Source organism: Rattus rattus, chromosome 3 (assembly GCF_011064425.1).
Source record: "Rattus rattus isolate New Zealand chromosome 3, Rrattus_CSIRO_v1, whole genome shotgun sequence".
Lineage (NCBI taxonomy): Eukaryota > Metazoa > Chordata > Mammalia > Rodentia > Muridae > Rattus > Rattus rattus.
Genome location: NC_046156.1, coordinates 159,502,134 through 159,523,039, shown reverse-complemented (window position 1 = coordinate 159,523,039; position 20,906 = coordinate 159,502,134). Strand labels below are relative to the sequence as shown.

The 20,906-nt window shown below is 36.1% G+C and overlaps 1 pseudogene; it reads right to left on the bottom strand.

The window, feature by feature from the left end:
- Nucleotides 1–16,112: 16,112 nt before the first annotated feature.
- LOC116897105 lies at nucleotides 16,113–17,054 on the bottom strand (annotated as a pseudogene).
- Between the last annotated feature and the right edge of the window lie 3,852 nt (nucleotides 17,055–20,906).

The following is a 20,906-nucleotide window of genomic DNA, read 5'->3' as shown; positions in this document are numbered from 1 at the left end:
TGCACAGGAGCGCAGGATCCAAAACACGGTTGTATCCCTTTGTCTAAATTCCTCATCTTTATCTCTTGATCTCTCATGCCTCACTAGTGTTAGCAAGTGATCCTTAGCTAGCTAAAATTTTGCAATACTCTGTAAACCACCATATTTCCCCTCCTTTATAAGCAAGGAAGTTTGAAACAAAAATGTGTAGTTGCTTATTCTGCAAATCCCATGAACCCGGTTAGCACCAGGATTCTTCGAAGCTTGTCAGCTTAGCCTAAAGAAATCCCATGCCTCTCATGCTGACATGGTGCTTGTCAAGAAGGTTTACATTCTCATTCCACATCATTCTCTTCAGAGAGAGTGGCTTGCTTTGGGCTCTCAAAACATTTATATCAAGACTACTCAGTGTAACAAAGGACAGCTGCCTAGATTTGTGTCAAAGACTCTTGGTATTTGCTCTTTATCCAGAGTTTATCCAGATCACACAGATACACAGGCATTGTCAAGCTTATGTCTGAAGTATGTGGTCCATGTCTGGATATCTTGACTTGGTTATAATCTAAAAGAAGAAAAATCACTTAGAGAAATACTGTTCAATAGTTTACAAAAAATCATAGAATTATTTAATAAAATGAGCGATATAAACACTTCACAGATGTTTGCACCTTCTGATCAGACTTAGTATCACAATTCGTAAAGAAAAAGCTTGGAAGCCAAAGCCATTGAAAATAAAACCTGTATTTTTTCACACCAAACAAAGGTAGAAATAACATGTGTTCTAGGTATTCATTTCTAGGTTTTGAACCCAAATAACTGAAACCTGAATCTCGAGATCATACCCACATCCTCATACTTCTTTCAGCATCATTCAAAATAGTAAGAGGACGGAAGCACCTAAACGTTTATCATTGGTCAAAACAAACTGAAATTTGGGTGAAGGCATCTACCATGACTAAGCTCAGGGTAATCTTCTCAAAAAGCCTTCATTACTTAAAAAATGTTGTAAATAAAATTGAATTACTGTTCAAATATCATCATAGTCAGGGCATATACTACAATGCATGTCCCTGTAGCTGAAAGGTCCACAAGGGAAGAGTGTCCTAGCACTTAGGCCATGGAAACATCAAATACATTGTTGACAGAACAGACATTCCTGATGAGTATCAAAAAGTTGATAAAGTATTTCCATTCCACGGTCATCAGTCACCAGCCAATGGGGCAGGGTTTATGGTTCAAAAGGAAGGACATATAGCCATATTCAACACAGTGATTCTGGGCTGTCAGAATCTGTAACAACAAAGGTTCACTCTCCCTTTAAATCAAATGCAAGCCATTCTTTCTCCAAATATTTAGGGAAAAAAGTCCATCAGAAACTCACATATTTTACTCAAACCAATCACATACATTCTTCTCTTTAATATTGCATTATTTACTAAGCACCTAAGTATGAATTATTATTCAACCTTACATACAGAAATAACTTTAGCAGGCTTAAATGCCTCTGGACAGTTATAAAGCTTTAACTTCTTGACATTGAACTTAAATTTGGATATATCTTTCCGTTTTATTTTATTTTTATGGGATTCTTTTTCTTTTTTTCTTTTCTTTTTTCTTTATTAACTTGAGTATTTCTTACTTACATTTCGATTGTTATTCCCTTTCCCAGTTTCCAGGCAAACATCCCCCTAACCCCTCCCTCTCCCCTTCTATATGGGTGTTCCCCTCCCCATTCTCCCCCATTACTGCCCTCCCCCCAACAATCCAATTCACTGGGGGTTCAGTCTTGGAAGGACCAAGGGCTTCCCCTTCCACTGGTGCTCTTACTAGGCTATTCACTGCTCCCTATGAGGTTGGAGCCCAAGGTCAGTCCATGTATAGTCTTTGGGTAGTGGCTTAGTCTCTGGAAGCTCTGGTTGGTTGGCATTGTTGTTCATATGGGGTCTCAGGCCACTTCAAGCTCTTTCAGTCCTTTCTAAGATTCCTTCAACAGGGGTCCCATTCTCAGTTCAGTAGTTTGCAGCTGGCATTCGCTTATGTATTTGCCTTATTCTGGCTGTCTCTCTCAGGAGAAAACTACATCCATTTCCTCTCAGTCTACACTTCTTTGCTTCATCCATCTTATCTAGTTTGGTGGCTGTATATGTATGGGACACATGGGGCAGGCTCTGAATGGGTGTTCCTTCTGCCTCTGTTTTAATCTTTGCCTCCCTATTCCCTGCAAGGGTATCCATGTTCCCCTTTTAAAGAAGGAGTGAAGCATTCACATTTTGATCATCCGTCTTGAGTTTGATGTGTTCTGTGCATCTAGGGTAATTAAAGAATTTGGGCTAATAGCCACTTATCAATGAGTGCACACCATCTGTGTTTTTCTGTGATTGGGTTACCTCACACAGGATGATATTTCCGGGCCAACATCCCCCTAAACCCTCCCCATCCCCTTCTATATAGGTGTTTCCCTCCCCATCCTCCCCCCATTACTGCCCTCCCCGCAACAATCACATTCCTCCATTTGTGTATGAATTTCATAAAGTCATTGTTTTTGATAGCTGAGTAATATTCCATTATGTAGATGTACCACTTTTTCTGTATCCATTCCTCTATTATAGGGCATCTGGGATCTTTCCAGCTTCTGGCTATTATAAATAAGGCTGCTATGAACATAGTGGAGCACATGACTTTTTTTATATGTTGGGGCATCTTTTGGGTATATGCCCACGAAAGGTATCGCTGGGTCCTCAGGTAGTACAATGTTCAATTTTCTGAGGAACCTCCAGACTGATTTCCAGAATGGTTGTAACAGTCTGCAATCCCAGGAACAATGGAGGAATGTTCATCTTTCTCCACATCCTCGCCAGCATTTGTTGTCACCTGAGTTTTTGATCTTAGCCATTCTCATTGGTGTGAGGTGAAATCTCAGGGTTGTTTTGATTTGCATTTCCTTTATGACTAAAGATGTTGAACATTTCTTTAGGTGTTTCTCAGCCATTCAGCATTCCTCAGCTGTGAATTCTTTGTTTAGTTCTGAACCCCATTTTTTAATAGGGTTATTTGTCTCCCTGCGGTCTAACTTCTTGTGTTCTTTGTATATTTTGGATATAAGCCTTCTATCTGTTGTAGGATTGGTAAAGATCTTTTACCCATCTGTTGGTTGCCATTTTGTCCTAACCACATTGTCCTTTACCGTACAGAAGCTTTGCAGGTTTATGAGATCCCAATTGTCGATTCTTGATCATAGAGCATAAGCCATTGGCATTTTGTTCAGGAAATTTTCTCCAGTGCCCATGTGTTCGAGATGCTTCCCCACTTTTTCTTCTATTAGTTTGAGTGTATCTGGTTTGATGTGGAGGTCCTTGATTCACTTGGACTTAAGCTTTGTACAGGGTGATAAGCATGGATCGATCTGCATTCTTCTACATGCTGACCTCCAGTTGAACCAGCACCATTGCTGAAAATGCTATCTTTTTTCCATTGGATGGTGGCTCCTTTGTCAAAAATCAAGTGACCACAGGTGTGTGGGTTCATTTCTGGGTCTTCAATTCTATTCCATTGGTCTATCTGTCTGTCTCTGTACCAATACCATGCAGTTTTTATCACTATTGCTCTGTAATATTGCTTGAGTTCAGGGATAGTGATTCCCCCTGAAGTCCTTTTACTGTTGAGGATAGTTTTAGCTACTCTGGGTTTTTTTGTTATTCCAGACGAATTTGCAAATTGTTCTGTCTAACTCTTTGGAGAATTGGATTGGTATTTTGATGGGGATTGCATTGAATCTGTAGATCGCTTTTGGTAAAATGGTCATTTTTACTATATTAAACCTGCCAATCCATGAGCATGGGAGATCTTTCCATCTTCTGAGGTCTTCTTCAATTTCTTTCTTCAGAGGCTTGAAGTTCTTATTGTACTATCTTTTACTTGCTTGGTTAAAGTCACACTGAGGTATTTTATATTATTTGGGACTATTAGGAAAGGTGTCGTTTCCCTAATTTCTTTCTTGGCTTGTTTCTCTTTTGTGTAGAGGAAGGCTACTGATTTATTTGAGTTAATTTTATACCCAGCCACTTTGCTGAAGTTGTTTATCAGCTTTAGTAGTTCTCTGGTGGAACTTTTGGGATCACTTAAATATACTATCATACCATCTGCAAATAGTGATATTTTGACTTCTTCTTTTCCAATCTGTATCCCCTTGATCTCCTTTTGATATCTGATTGCTCTGGCTAGAACTTCAATAACTATATTGAATAAGTAGGGAGAGAGTGTCTAGTCCATGATTTTAGTGGGATTGCTTCAAGTTTCTCTCCATTTCGTTTAATGTTAGTGACTGCTTTGCTGTATATGGCTTTTACTATGTTTAGGTATGGGCCTTGAATTCCTATTCTTTCCAGGACTTTTATCATGAAAGGGTGTTGAATTTTGTCAAATGCTTTCTCAGCATCAGGAGTGAATTTGGGAGGAATGTAGGGACAGACAGAAGAAAGACTGAAGAGTATATTGTGGTTGGGATGTAATATGTGAGAGAAAAAATAAATAGGGAAGAAATAAAGAAGAAGGATGAAGGAAAGAAAGAAAAATATTATAGCATCATTTATGTATAATATTGTATATTTCATAAATATATATCCTATATCATATATATTATATAATATTCTATATCACCTATATATAATATCACATATAGATGAAATTAGAAATTTCTTTTTAAAACTAAATTTTATTGGTTATCTTATTTATTTACATTTCAAATGTTATTCCTCCTTCCCAGTTAAACCTCCAATCCCCTCTCCCATTCCCTCTGCTTCTATAGGGTGCTACCCCAACCACCCCCTCTTTCCTGCCTCAGCACCCTAGCCATCCTCCATGCTGAGTCTTTGAGCCTCCACAGGACCAAGGGACTCCCCTTCCCATCGATATCATATAAGACCATACTGAGCTACATAGGCAGCAGCTGGAGCCATGGCTCCCTCCATGTGTACTCTTTAGTTAGTCGTTTAGTCTCTGAAAATTTCTTGAATTTAGAAATTAGAAAAGAAGGCAGCCAGTAAACAAAATTATCTCTAAGGTTAGCGATAATATAAATGTTAGAAATTTTAAACATTCTGTGTTTTCCTTCCCAGTACAGTGTTAAATCTGTATTTTCAGAAGATCCTGAGAGCAGCTGCTAGGAATCCCACAGCGCATTATTTGCAAGGATAATGAAGGCATCAGGACACTCTACTCTGCTGTCCTTCCCACTCTGTTCACATTCATATATGCTCCATGGTGCCAGTTATGAAATGGGACATATAATGTGTACAATGTATATGATAATTAACTCATTTACTTTTTAATTGGACTAAATTTAACTGTCACATGATAGAAACTGTATATATAAAGAGCATACCACTTAATGTACAATAAATATACCCATTATGTAGTGTTATTTAGAGTTAAAACATCTCTCCATTTTCAAGAATTTGTTAACACTTCATGGTAAAAATCTGTCTTCTGTTTTATTTGAGAGGCAATGTGTGGTAAATGTCAGTACTGTAAAACACACCATCTATGTTTCTTACTGCCTCATTAGTTCACCTTAGAAAGATTTCAGCAATGTCTTTAATCATTTTTAATCACCAATCTACTGACAATTATGAAAACCAGTTTCAATGAAAAGATATTATGTTAAACTAGAGCATTTAATTCTTTTTATGATCGAATATTGTTCTATTATGTTTTACATTTCCTCTATTCTTACTGGTCAGTCAATGGATACCTTGAGTATTTCTTGGCCTCGATAAATAATGAAAGCATGGGAAGTCAAAACATCTTATTATTTATGTTGGAAGGTCATATAAAGCTCTTTTTAATCCTTAATTATAAACAAAGGAAGTCAGTCAACAAATTCCTCAACTGAAAACATGAATGTTATATGCTAAACAGCATTCAACCTCAAGAAAATAAGAGACAACTTAGATTTCAAAAACTGCATCTTTAATATAACTAGTTTTCACTAATAAAATAAGTTTTGTGGTAAGTGTTTAAGAAATCAAATATGAACATTTTTCACTTAAATTTTCTTAAATATTTTATGTGTTTACTTTACAAATGGTTTCCCCTTTTCTCCCCTTTCCATCCCCTACTCCTGTCCTCTGTTTCTATGAAGATGGTCCTACTCCCAACCACCCACTCCCACCTCAACCCCCTGTCATTCCCCTACCCTGAGAAAATGAGCCTTCACAGGACCAAGGGTTTGACAGGACCACCCACCTATTGATGCCAGACAATGTCATCCTCTGCTACATATGTAGATGGTGCATGGGTTCCCCCTTGTGTAATCTTTGCTTGGGGGTTTAGTCCCTCGGAGCTCTAGGAGATCTGGTTGGTTGATATCGTTGTTCTTCCATGGGGTTACAAACCCCTTCAGTTCCTTCGATCCTTTCTCTAACTCCTCCATTGGGGTCCCATGCTCAATCCGAAGTTTACCTGCAAGCATTCTCATTTGTCTTAGTAAGGCTCTGGCAGAGCCTCTCAGGAGATGTCCATATCAGGCTGTAAGCAAGGACTTCTTAGAATCAGTGGTAGTAACTGGGTTTGATGGCTGCATATGGGATGGATCCTAGGTAGACAGTCTCTGGATGACCTTTTCTTCAGTACCGTCTCTACTCTTGATCCCTGTATTTTCTCCCATATTTTGTTCTCCCTTCTAAGAAGGACTGAAGCATCCACATTTTGGTTGTCCTTCTTGAGCTTCATGTGGTCTGTAGATTGTTTCTTGGGTATTTCAAGGTTTGGGGCTAATATCCACTTATCTATGAGTGCATACCATGTGTGTTCTTTTGTGACTGAGTTATCTCATTCAGGATGATATTTTCTAGTTCCGTCCATTTGCCTGAGAATTTTATGTAGTCATGTTTTTTAATAGTTGAGTAGTACTCAATTGTGTAACTGTACCAACACTTTCTGTATCCATTCCTCTGTTGAAGGACATCTGGGTTCTTTCTAGCTTATTTATAACTTCACAATAATTTCTGTATGTGGTTTAAATTTGCTAGAGGTTTAGAAATGTTGATTTCCTTCATGGTATACTATCACTTGCTCGTATTTTAAACAACAGCATTCTAAACAGTTCAAAATAAAAGTAGTAATCAATTGATAAATATTGGAGGAAATGATGATAGATATTAGCAATGTTTCTTACCATTTCTCTAGTTAATATCATTACTACAATTATTTAAAATACATAGTAGCAACTGGAAACAGTAGAGGACACTGGACATATTCTCTTACCACCAAGGTCAGTCTTTCCAGTTTTCATATACTGGTTAAGACTGAAACAAAATGGGTACATCTGTAAAGAAATTCTCCTTCTAAATCTGTGAACATTGCCAAAGAAGCAGCAGAAAAATTGTCAGAGCAAGACAATCACACTTTGGTGTTAACCTATGTATCCTACCCGGTAATATCAGATTCTCTATCCATAAAGTGTCACCATCATGTTGCCTATACATGAACAATGACGATATTATTACTGTTGTGACAGGAGACATGATAAAGTGTTTGGAAAAAGTCTCTTGACTGTACTTCTATACACAAACACCAAAAGCAAAACAAAACAAAATGTATGGGCAATTATGAATATTTAGAACAGGAGAAAGAGTTGTCCTCAAGAAGAGCAGTCTAATTTATATATAATGTATAATATATAATATATAATATATAATATGTAATATACTATATACTATATACTATATACTATATACTATATACTATATACAATATACTATATACTATATACTATATACTATATACTATATATATGATATATGATATATGATATATGATATATAGTATATAGTATATAGTATATAGTATAATGTATAATGTATAATGTATAATGTATAATATATAATATATAAATAAACTGATATAGGACATGCATTTTTATTATATCAATATATAATATACTAATATTATCTATTAAAACTTCTAAATTATAATATAGTATATACATTATTATATATATTATATATTAATATTATATATATAGTCATTTTATTAACAGATTCCATGAATTTGAAAAGTAGCAAAGGAAAGGTTTGGAGGGAGAAGAGAAAAGGTACATAAATGGATATAATTTTATTATAATCACAAAAGTAAAAGAAGAAAATTTTAAAAATCGTAAATTTAAAAACCAGAAGAGTAGGAAGGAGGGAAAGGTAGTTATGAGGCCAGGCTAAGAGAATGGCAGACGAATTTTAAAAGAGAGAGCAACAATATTATATAATTTCAGTGATGTTTTCTATGGAAAATTATTTCTCTTTCATAGCTTGGTATGTGCATAGATTTGGATATAAATTTGTCCTTATTTTATAGTTCCAGTAAATATTGAGGTTGTATTTCCAGAACGAATAACCGAATGTGCACATCCTTTAAATCCTTATGTGTGTGACTCCAGATATGCATTCTCTCTTGTGTGGTCCATTGAAATCATTTCAGAAAGCAATTCCTCCCCTTGCAGAAGGCAGCACATCTCTCAGAACTGAATACTTCTTTGGGTTTCTGCTTCCTTCAGTGTCTTAAAATATTTAGACAGTTAGAAAAATTGGGGGAAGATTAAGGGTAATTATATAAAATTATGTGCAACAGAGAAAAAATATGCTCCATGGACAAAATAAATTAAATATCAGAAACACATTGTTTTTTCTTAAATAATGTTAATAATCACACCTCAGTTACATTTCAGGAACTCTATGGTCTCTAGTGAATATCAAAGTGATTTTATTTACAATGAAAATTCATGTTCAGAGAGCAGTACATCCTGGGAAAGTCTTAGGAGATATTGTTTGTTTTAGTAGTCGTCTCTATTGTGTCAGAAACAATTTTTGTCATGATTTAAGTGATGCCCCTCGAGGAGCCTGATGAATACATGGGCTCTTTCTTTTGCTTGCTGCTATCAGTCTTGAGTTTTATTGCGAGTCTCACCTCAACTCCGCTTTCCACACAGCATGTGATTAATCCTCATATTTTACCCCATGAGGTAAATGAATGCTGCCTCTGCAACGAAGTATTTCTTACCTAGCAGGCATGTTTCAGAAATACAATAGAGAGTTTAAAAGAGCAAACATAAGAAAATAAATGCACAGTGTTCTCAGGCCAGAATAACTGAGAGGAAGAAATTTCAAAAGTGCTGGAGAAGGTTTTGTCATTTTTTAACAGAATTATATCATTTGCAAATTATTATGTGTAAATACTCACTCGATGAATTGTATTACAGAGTAAGGCTTTTTACCCAAATTTAGTTCAAAAGCGTAATATAGATTCAAATAAATGTAAATAACCAAGTTATAAGTGCTTCATCCTAACGCTAAAAACGTAAAACTATTTCGGTCTTAGGTATTTAATAGAACAAAGGTATTTGTGAACAAACTGCATGTGGTTGCAAGAGAGACTTAATAAGTTTTCATTGTCTTTGACCCTGATAGCATTTTATTTTAAAAGATATTTTATTTATTTTATTACTTATGGAATAATATTTGTATCTAAATTCTTCTCAAACTTTTTCTTATGAGGACATCAAATTTTGGATATGGATATATTTGATTGATAATTCCTAATAGCTAAATGTCATGCTTCTACAAAAACAACTTAAACAATGCTAGACAGACCTAGAAATGTAAACATATCTGTGATTCTAAAAGAATATGTGTCAAGTCCCAGTTACCTAGTTCCTGTTTAAAAAGGGGGAACCTGTTGGCCCCTTCTCATGGTTTAGAGCTTCTAATTTAGAGGGTCAACTGTGCTTCTGTAAATGAGAAACCAGTTTTGTCTCACCTGTTCATGGCTGCTTGTCAGCACATCTCTTTCTCCCTTCAAACATCACTCCCAGGTTCAATACATTCTGCGGATGATGATTCACTGTGAACTTTAATTCTGAACTCTAATGAATGTTGACTGCATTGAACATGAGTTGCATCAGTTGGATGTAGTGTCTGAAAATAGAAAAATAAATGACTCAAGAAACCCATAATACCCTTATAACTGATTAGTACATAGATAAGGACTTTGCCATGGGTTTGTAGCTCTTAGCACATTACATGACCCATACCTAGGCTGTGATTGTAGGTGTTGGTCTCAGATAAACAACATGGTACGTACTCTTTCTGTTCACATATATAAAATATTCTCTAACACACTCAGTTAAAATAAAGTCTCTGAATTAAGTAATTATTTGGTTTTATATATCTCATTCGATTTGAAAAATAAAACTTTTGTCAAAGTGTTTCTTAGACACAAAACTATCATTTTGGACTTTTTCTGAAGAGTATTTAAATACTTGCTTTTCCTGAGAAAATGGGAACAATCATTATGTTCACTCCAGATAGCACATCATAGACAAACCAAATAAACTATTCCATGTAAGTTTAGTTTAGTGACTACTGGGATGCTTACCAGGGTATGGTTGACCGAGAGGTTATTTACAGAAGCATGGGGGACTCAAGGACAGTTACATCAGGGAATGCCTGCCCAAGCATGGGTGATGACTCTGAAAACCTTCAACCCTGCGGCTCACCACATGATTTTCCACTAGCATGTCAGAGATCCTCTAGGCTCTCACAGTTCTTTGTTGTTTTTATTCCTGTTGAGGGCTGAGGTTTCTGGTGTAGTTACAAAAGCTTTCTGAGATTCTTAAATTTTGTTTACTTCCTGTATCTGAAGTACTTCGCTCCTCCCTCCAAGAGCAAGTGTTTCAATAGGCAATAGCTGCATAACACTTAGAAGTTTGTAACAGGGCTCATCAATTATAGTGCCAATGACTTATTTATATTATTTGATTATTCTAGTCATCCATACCATATTTATTCATTTACAACAATTTCACCAGGCACATAGATAAAGGACAGTTCACAAAATGCTTGTTAGCACCAGATTAGAAATGAGCTTGACACATGGTCTGTAGCTTTTACCATAGAAATGACCTACTGCACATTTATTTCCCATTGGTCTTTTGACATTGTTGCTTGGCATTTAGAAAGTGCACATTGCAAGAGCTTGAGTAAATGGGGAGATAACTAGTGGAAGAGGGCTTCTGCTACTTATGAGGCCATAAGGTTGAATCCTCCAGGCTCTACACAGTGTTAACTGCAGTAGTTCTTGACAATAATTGTAGTGTTTCTACAGAGAAATGGGAAGCAGAGATAACAGAAGAATTGGAAGTTTCACTAACCTAGTTATATGGTAGTGAACAATACAAATCCTATCTTAATCAAGGTGGGACGATCAACATGAGAGTTTGTCCTGTGATCAAAGAATGTGCTCCACGCATGTGCAGCTTCACACACATGCACACCGATTCATATGTACTCAGCATGCATCCTATAACCAACACAATGAAGTATTAAGAAACATAAAACTTGAGAAAATTTGTGAATAATTTTCAAATAACTTTTACAGGAATTTATAAGGATGAGTAGTCCAAGAATGATAAAAATAAACGCAAGTTTTTCATTTATTTAATCTTCAAGTGCTTTATTACTAAAATGGAAAAATCTGACATGTTTGCTTTTCTTTTCTTTTATCTTTTTTAATATTTTAATTTATATTTCATGTCTTTTCCTTTTTCCTGGTTTCCCATCCATAAACCACCCTATTCCTACCTCCCTTCCTCTATGAGTGTTCCCCCAGCCAACTACCCACCCCTTCCTGCCTCACTGCCCTGACATTCCCCTACATTCGGGGGTCCAGCCTTAGTAGGACCAAGGGCTTCTCCCATTGGTGCCCAAGAAAGCCATCCACTGCTACATATGCAGCTGGAGCTTTGGGTCTGTCCATATGCATTCTTTGGATGGTGGTTTAGTCCCTGGGATTTCTGGTTGGTTGGTATTGTTTTTCTTGCAAGGATGCAAAACCCCTTCAGCTTTTGTAATCCTTTCTTTAACTCCTTCAATGAGGATCCGATTCTCAGTCAATGCTTGGCTGCAAGCATTCGCCACTGTATTTATCATGCTCTGGTAGAGTCTTTAAGGAGACAGCTATATTAAGCTATATTTTATTATATTATCCTGTTTTAGTTTGTTGTTATACCTTAGAAGATTTTATTTTCTAACATCTTTTCATTTATTTTTGTTATTTAATATTTATTCTTCCTTCATATCCCAACCACATTTTCCCTGCTTCCACTCTTCTATCTTCTCTCTTTCTCCAAGATCCATTGCTCCTCCATTCCCCCTCAGAAAAGAGTATGGCTACCAGGGATATCAACCAAACATAACTTAAGAAGGAAAATAATAGTTTCAACATATCCATATCAAGGCTGAGCAAGGCTGCCCAGTAGGAGAACAAGGATCCTAAGAGCAGAAAAGAGAGTCAGAGATACCCCCATTCTCACCTAGCAGGTGTTGCAAAAGAACAGCAATCTTCACACACATAATATATGTGCAGGGGATTTATCACAGAGTCATACAGACTGCATAATAGTTTCTTCCATCTCTGTGAGCCCCTATGGGCCTAGCTTAGTTGATTCTGTGTATTGTGTTGTCCTGATGTCCTAGACCCCTCTGGCTCCTAGAATTCTTCCTCCGCTCTTCTGCAGTGTTCATGAGCTCTGCCTAATATTTGCCTGTCTCTGTATCTGCTCCCATCAACTGCTGAATGAAGCCTCTCTGATGAGTGTGGGCTAGGCACCAATCTCTGATTATAGTAGGGTATAGTCAGGAATCATTTCATTGGCTTTCTGTTTATTTGTTTGTTTGGTCGGTTGGCTGTTTCCTGTTTTTGTTTTCTAAATACAATAAAAAAGGGAGAAGATCAGAGTGGATGGGGATATGCAGAGAAACTGGGAAAAGTAGAGGGAGAGAAAATTATGATCATAATATACTTATGTGAGAAAATAACTATTTTCTAGGAAAAGAAAAGTAAAACATTATAAATTAATAAAAAATATTCACACTAAATTTTACCAGACCTAATGACTATGTAATTTTATGAACTTCTATGCAGTTAGCATAGCTACTCTGGAACAGTCAGGCATTCTCTATTCCCCATGTAAGGACTCTGAGCCAAATTATTTATTAATAAATGTTTAGGCCACAAGCTTCAGCTTATTCTCTGACTAGCTCAGAGCTCAATTTCCCCTCTATTCCAACCTGAACTCAGCTACGTAGCTGGATTCCTCTCTTCTTTTCTTATGTCTGTCACCTTAGTCTTCTAAGACAAATCTCCAGGGATTCTGGCTATTTCAAAGAATCCTTTGTATCCCTGCCAGAAGTCCAGTTTCCTAATTCCTCCCTCAGCTCATTGGCCATAAGCTTTTTTATTGGCAGGATTTGCTTGTCAAAGATTATCTCTATGGAACATCACATTGGATTTGGTGTGAACTATAACTAAAGTTAAATTTCCATAAAATGTTGCCTTAGATTTCTGCTTCTTCTGCTTAGGTTTCCCCATTAATTATAGTAGTCTCATGGTTCACTAACTCCAAAAAAGCAAGTGATACAGGTGATAACTACCAGTAAGTCAAGATACTGAAAATTGGCACAGTAACAAGGGGCTCATGTTTTCAAAACAGGAAACTACAACGCTTTCTTTTATTGGTCTTTCCCAAAAATGCCTCTATTCCAATTTAAAAAAAAAAAACTGTAATCTCAGATTAACTAAGACAATAGGAGATATTATAGATGACATTTTAGTAAAATGTCACAATAATAATAAGGAAAAAACAGCTGGGGTCTTTTCAAGCTCTCATTGTATGGTAAAACAGAAATGTAGAAATTTTACCTATACGCTAGAATGTTGTCAAGTGAATTGTTCTCATATCATTTTATTGAGAGAACATCATTCGTCTTTCTAATGTCTTTTCTCTTTTTTGGTTCCAATTAGTGTAAGATATTTATAATGTCAGTTGTAAGGCAAATGTGATAGGACACCCTAATTCTGGTTGCCTGATGATTGACTGCCAAGACAATTTAGATTCAATGTAAGATTGTATGCAATATCTGTCTTCTTTCTTTCGTTCTTTCATTTTTTTATTTTTTTCTTTCTGTTAGCCATTTAATTGTACATCAGATTCAAAAGATCTTGAAAAATTTCTCAACCTTCCAACCAGGGAATAAAACCATTACCCTGTATTTGTATAGCTCTGTTTGGTTTCCGTAGCAGTCAAGGGCAAGTAGAAAAGAAGCAGGAGAAAGATTTATTTCTATGTCTAAGCAAAAGCTAAATCCCAGGATAAAAGAAAAAGTCAAGCATAATAAAATAAAGGGAAACTCAAAAGAAATAAAATAGTTGGATAGGCCTGAACTGAAGATGGCTTTTGTTCTCCAAACTCAAAGAGTAATAAATTATGTGAGAATACAGGACATCATCTGTGTCATTGAAACTGTACCTAATGCTTGACTAGGGAGCTGAGCGACAATACACAGATGGAGGGCAAAAGATGTACCAAACCACCAGCCAACTAAAAGGATCGGGCTGGGAATGTGCACTTGCTGTTGGCATCAGAGAATGGGCTCAGTTTGGTTCAGTGTAGTACTGTAAGTTATCACTTTACTTTTGATGCCAACATTGGATGCTCAAATTTGAAAGTTTAAATTTATCAAGTATTACCATGGTCTCTTCAAAGCCAAATGATATTTTTAAAAAATTAGAAACATTTCTTTCATTGACTGAGAAATAAAATTAATTCGCTTTGTTCTATTAAAGTAGAAAACATTATTATTTCAGTGTTATTATTATAACAAATTTGTCATTCTAAATCCTCAAGCTCAAATTGGGTGGTTTGGTCCTACATCACTTTTCTTTCTTCCTTTCTTTCTTTCTTTCTTTCTTTCTTTCTTTCTTTCTTTCTTTCTTTCTTTCTTTCTTTCTCTCTGTCTGTCTGTCTTTCTTTCCTTCTTTCTTACTTTTAAATTGTAACCAATGTATAACTCTTAATAGCAAGGTGTTTTTTTTACTTTATTTTTTTTTTTAATTTGTGGGTCATGGTAGGAAATTGTTGTTTAAGAGCCTTGAAATTATTTTCAGGGATCTTTCCCTTAACTCATTTCTGTTCTCTCCCTTAAGACTCCAGAAACACATGGTTAGAAGTGAGCCCTGGCTGCTCATCACTGGTTGGTATAAATACCGTTCACATTCACTCCCTTTCATCAGGTGTTCAACTCTTACAACTCCCAGAGTTTCCATGATCATAAATATTAGATAGAAAAGGTAAAAACTCAAAACATTAAAAATACTGAAAACTCTTAAATATTGTAAAAAGCAAAGTCCTTTGAGCTTGTCTGAGAATATCTGAGGCAGTTTAAAGATTCAATCTTAAAATTAAGCCAAAGATGGCAGCTTATACATTACGCACATGGCACAATGGAACCTTGAACAGTAAAATATAAAGAAATATATTTAAGGTTTTGAGTTTTCCCGTTTATAATCAAATCTAAATTTCAAATCAAAAGCATGTATCCTGTATGTAACTTTTAGGAGGAAATTAAAAAGCTGAAAAAAGAACTGGAAAAATTTGAGCCTTCATTTTTTTTGAAGAAATTGAAGACCTGAAGTACAATTATAAGGAAGAAGTGAAAAAAATATTCTATTAGAAGAGAAGTTAAAAAAACTTTTTGAACAATTTGAATTTGAATTGCGGGAAGATGGACAAAGACCTAACAGCTACCGGATTTATCAATGGCCTCATTTAGCTGTAGATTTAAAACTATTGATGACTTAAAAGTTTCAGCTAGAAATCAAGCAATCTCTGACCTACAGAATTTACCTCTCAAAATATTGTATATTTTTTGGCTTAAAAATAAAATCATATTTAGTTTTAACTTGTTAGAAAAGTATATTTTTGAAGACTTCAATAATTTATGACTATATAGTACACAATGAGCTATGATAAATATTCCTATTTTCATATTTTAAATTCTCTAAAAGCATAAAGGTAAGCTTATAACGATCTTACTATTTAAAATTGATTATTTTATACTTACTTTTGTGTTAAGATATTCAAATCCTAACGATGATTTCTATAAATACCTAGAAACATGTTTAGAAGTTAACATATGTTTGGTCAAGCAGCTATCAAAATTAAATTGAAGATTTTAACCTCTGTAAATATGGCAAACTGTTCAATATTAAAAAAATTCACAATAGTCCCAACTATTATTTCTATTTTATACATCAAGGGTTATATCTTTGAGCCTATCAAATTTCTGTTTATCTATTTTTGAAAACTAATTAAACGAAGACTGGTGATCAAAAGAACATTCATATTTGTCCAGGTTCATGTTAATAATAACTGGTTTGGACTTCATGTAGGTATCCAGAAGTGGCCAACATAAACCAAGATGGTAACGGTGAACCTTAATTAAACATCCATTACCGCACTGCTACACAATCCCTTCTATTTGACCCTCTCTGCAGTCTCCAAACCAGGACAGCAGGTCATTGTGTTTCAGTGTAGGCAGATTTCTGACCTGGAATGCTCCATGTGGTGTAAGAAAATGTAATGGGTATTTCTTGCTTCCTACCATACAGGTTTCCATTGATATTCGTTCTTATCAGCTCCAGAGTTTGCTCTAAAAGCTCTGACAAGAGAACAGCACTAATTTTCAAAACCCTAAGATCCTCAGGATGGTGCCTTAGTACCAGAGCAATTCCAAACTCATAACTCACTACAGACGAGTGCCAGCAATGTTGCTTGCTGTTCTTTCCTACTGGTACCCAACCAGGAATGGGTCCATTTTTGCCTGGTACTGACTTCCCGTTCTGTTTTTCTATTTCCTTTGCTGGTATCCAGCACTCTGGGACAGGCTTGAAGTCTTCCTCAGTTTTGCAATGAAACTCTTTTGCATTTTCTTTTGAATGTAGAAATTTTTTAAATCTTTTGTCAGCTTGCTCGTTAGGTTTTCTGCCTAGTCGCGCCCAAAGGTGTAGCTGACCATTGTAGTTAAGTAACATAGAAACAAACATGTTCCATTCACTTTTTCTATTGCAACCGCATGGTACACATCTGCATCTAACGCCTTTTCACTTGGAATTTCAGTTAACAAAACTTTAAATTTCTGATGCTCCCGCTTAGATGAAGGGTCAGCTTTCACCTCTGTCACAAACATGCAAGCACAGCATCTTCCACTGCTCCAAGCCCAGTAGGTACATCACATACTACAGGTCTCCACTGCGCTGGGGACCGGGTGGAGGAAATTTGCAACAACCAACAGAGAGAATCTAAACCCCAGCCAGAGGATTCTAACAGCACCGAGAAGACCCCCCCCCCACACATTTCTTTTTTAATTTGTTATTTAGATAGTTTTATTTTCTCTTTCTCATCTACTTATTTCCATTGAATTTTTAAAGCTTTACCATGAACGGTATTTTTTTAAATGAATACAGACAACAATTAAAATAATCATCAGCTAATTAAAAGTGTGTAGCTCCACTGTGAGGTCCAGGTCACCAAAACGCCCATTTTAAAGACACAGAATCATTCTATGTTATGTGATCTCACTTTTCTTACACACACTATTCTTTTATATGGAGAGTACTTGTGACATAAACATCTGGTCACAGAAAGTTCCAGTATTTAAAGTTGTAAGAAATTCTTAGTTTTTGTTTTATTTACATTGCTTTCTTTGAACCATGGCTCTACGTCAGCAGTTTTGAGTTTCTCTTTGCACAGTTCAAGTTACCAATGAAAAACAACAAAAAACTTTACCTTTACCCTATCTTAGACTAATAAATTCAGAATCTCTGAAAGTCAATCTCGGACATCTATGTTTTTTTTTTTCAGATAATCCATGATGATTCTAATGTGTTTCTAGAGTTGAATCTTCTATATTAAATTCTTTGTAGAAATTATACAAAAATTTATTAACTCTACACAAGCACTAGTAAGTAAATTAAAAATTCTAATCATTGAAGTGATTAGAGATAAATTACTAATTATAAAATCTGTCTCTGTCTCTGTCTCTGTCTCTGTCTCTGTCTCTGTCTCTCTCTCTCTCTCTCTCTTTCTCTCTCTCCTCCCTCCCTCTCTTTGTGTGTGTGTGTGTGTGTGTGTGTGTGTGTGTGTGTGTGTGTGTGTGTGTGTTACTTGGAACTCCTTAGTAATTTAACTGTATTAGTCAAGGATCTCTAAAGGTTTACAGTGTATAGTATTAGTGATGGGCAGATTTTCTAGGACATCCAACTGGTAGATAAAACAGATGCAGCAAATCAAACATACTGACTTCTGAGATTTCAAATCCAGTCTTTTCTTTTTTCTTGTCTTTTATTGGTTTATTTTCTTTATTTACATTTCAAATGTTATCTCCTTTCTCTCTTTCCCCCCTGGAAACACACTATCCCATCCTCCTGCTTCTATGAGGGTGCTCCCACACGCACCCACCCACTCCCTCCTGCATCTTCGCCTTGGCATTCCCCTACACTGGGGGTCAAGTCTTCACAGGACCAAGGGCCTCTTCTCCCATTGATGCCCTGCAAGGCCATCCTCTGCTACATATGCAGCTGGAACCAGGGATTTCTCCATGTGTACTCTTTGGTGGTTTAGTCCCTGGAGCTCTGGAGTGTCTGGTTTGTTGATATTGTTGTTCCTATGGGGTTGTAATTCCCTTCAGCTACTGCAGTCCTTTCTCTAACTCCCCCATTGGATACCCTGTTCTCAGTCCAATGGTTGGCTGCAAGCATCTGCCTCTGTACTTCTCAGGCTCAGGAGATTCCCACGTTTTATAAATCCTAAAATCTTGCTGTATGAATCCATCTCCATAAAATCAGCATATCACATTTTATATTGCTTCCACTACTTTCTAACACCCTTAAAATTCAATGTCAAGCATATCTCCAGACTTCTACTTGAATGAATTAGCAAATTCATAAATTGTGTTAGTGGTGTAGTTCAATGTTCTATCTCATCGGAAAGGGCCTACTTAGCCTTGAGTCTGTTTATATGTCAGGAGCCAATGTTCTGTGGTTGCAAAGAGAGCTCTGCACTGCTTTGTCTGACATCTTTAGGGTAAGTCATTGCCTGCTTTCCATGGTAGGCAGGATTAGTTCTCCTGAAAAGAACTGACAGGGACACACTGTAGGGGGTACAGATAGGTATGGGAATTCATCCTCTGCTAAGAGTGGATATGTAATTTTCTCAGGTAGAATGGGTTTATTAGAATCCAATGATTCAACCCTCACAACACCCTCAGGATCCTTCTCCATTGCCATCCTAAATCACAAAATAACATTTTTTTTTTACTTTAACTGCTGGAGATTAAGTTTGCCTCATGACTCAGATAATTATATAATGAGGATTTAGCTTTGTTTATCTGCAACTTGAACTCTGTGGCTATTAGCAAGAAAATCATCTTGTGGATCACACATAGCAATGTTATATACATAGGAGACAGGATAATTTTATCACTTAGCTTTATTTTGTGTGTGTTTTTGTGTGTCTTTGTTGTGTGTGTGTGTGTGTGTGTGTATGAGAGAGAAAAAGAAAGAGAGACAGAGAGACAGAGATATAGAGAGTATTCAAAAGGAGACATTCTGATTTTTCTACAAATCTTCAAAGATTTTATACATGGAGACACTAAGTTTCTTACTTCTCCCAAGAGGTGTATCAGGAACATTGTTGTATTTATCTTGTGCATTTCTCTGAATAAAACACAAAATGAATATTCTGTGCATTTTATGCTGCCAGAGGAGTCTTTACTGATGAAAGGGTTTCTTTCATTCAGGTTGAAAACCCGCTCCAGATACCAAGTTCACCAGAGAAACTCAACCTTCCAATTATTTATTTTTGTTGTTGTTTTCATTTACTTTTTGCTTGTTTTCATTTATTTTTGTTTTATGTTCCAGAACAACTCCAGATGCTACAGCTTTCCTTACTCATTGAGAGAGATGCTATACCTCCTTTCTTCTATTCTTGACTGTAAAGCCAGAAGCACATGGCTGAAGCTGCCAGGTTCTGCTGTTGCTGGGACTTGAACATGGCCCCCTCCTTCCTTCACTTTCTTAGCAGCTACCCGCCTTCCATTTTCAATGGTTACCTTCACTACCAAAGTTTGACTGTCCTAGAATTGCCTCCACAGACCAGGCTGTCCTCAATTTAGAAATCCACTAGCTTCTGCCTTATGGTTTCTGAAACTAAAGGTATGGAACCCCATACCCATCTCTAATATTTAATTATTAATTCCTCATCATTTTTCTTTAATTTCTTTTAACAGTTTGAACATTTACCAGGGTGGGGTCATTCTCTGAGTTCATCCCTTCCTTTATTTCTCTAAGGATCATGAGTTTTATTAATCTATTTATACTTCCTAGTACTTCTCCCAGTTTGTGCTCCAAATGCACATTTTGAAATTTTCCATGTTCAGCTTGTTCCTATTTATTATAGATCTCTCTGAGAGTAGTCACTAATAGCCACACAACACAGTTAATGCTTGGTTATTCTGAGATTTGCTCTACTAAAGCAGTTAATCCAAAACTCTTCAGTTTAGCCCCAGAAAAACAGCCAATTTTTCAAACTTCCAATTAGTGAATTACATATTTTTGGATATATATATATATATATATATATATATATCCGAGAGAGAGAGAGGGGGGGGAGGTTGAAATCAATCTAGTCCTTCAGCAAATAGTATATATTACCCAAAGATATATCATTAGGGCATATGAAAAGAAATAAAATTGAATCAAGCAAAAGTAGACAAGTTGAAAAGATACATCCAAGATTGGAAAGCCGGACTTGATTGAATGATTGGAAGAGAAAGGAAACACGCACTATCAGGCACCACTATAGACATTCTGTCTTGTGATGAGAGAAGAGAAGGGGAAGAAGAAAGGAAATGTGTGTCTTGAAGATCCCTGAGCTTTCAAATGACAAGTTTTAGTTTGATTACAGCATTTCTCTGAAATTTGATACATACTTTATTCACATCTCCCCTCATTGAGTACAGATTAATTTCCTTCATTGAGCA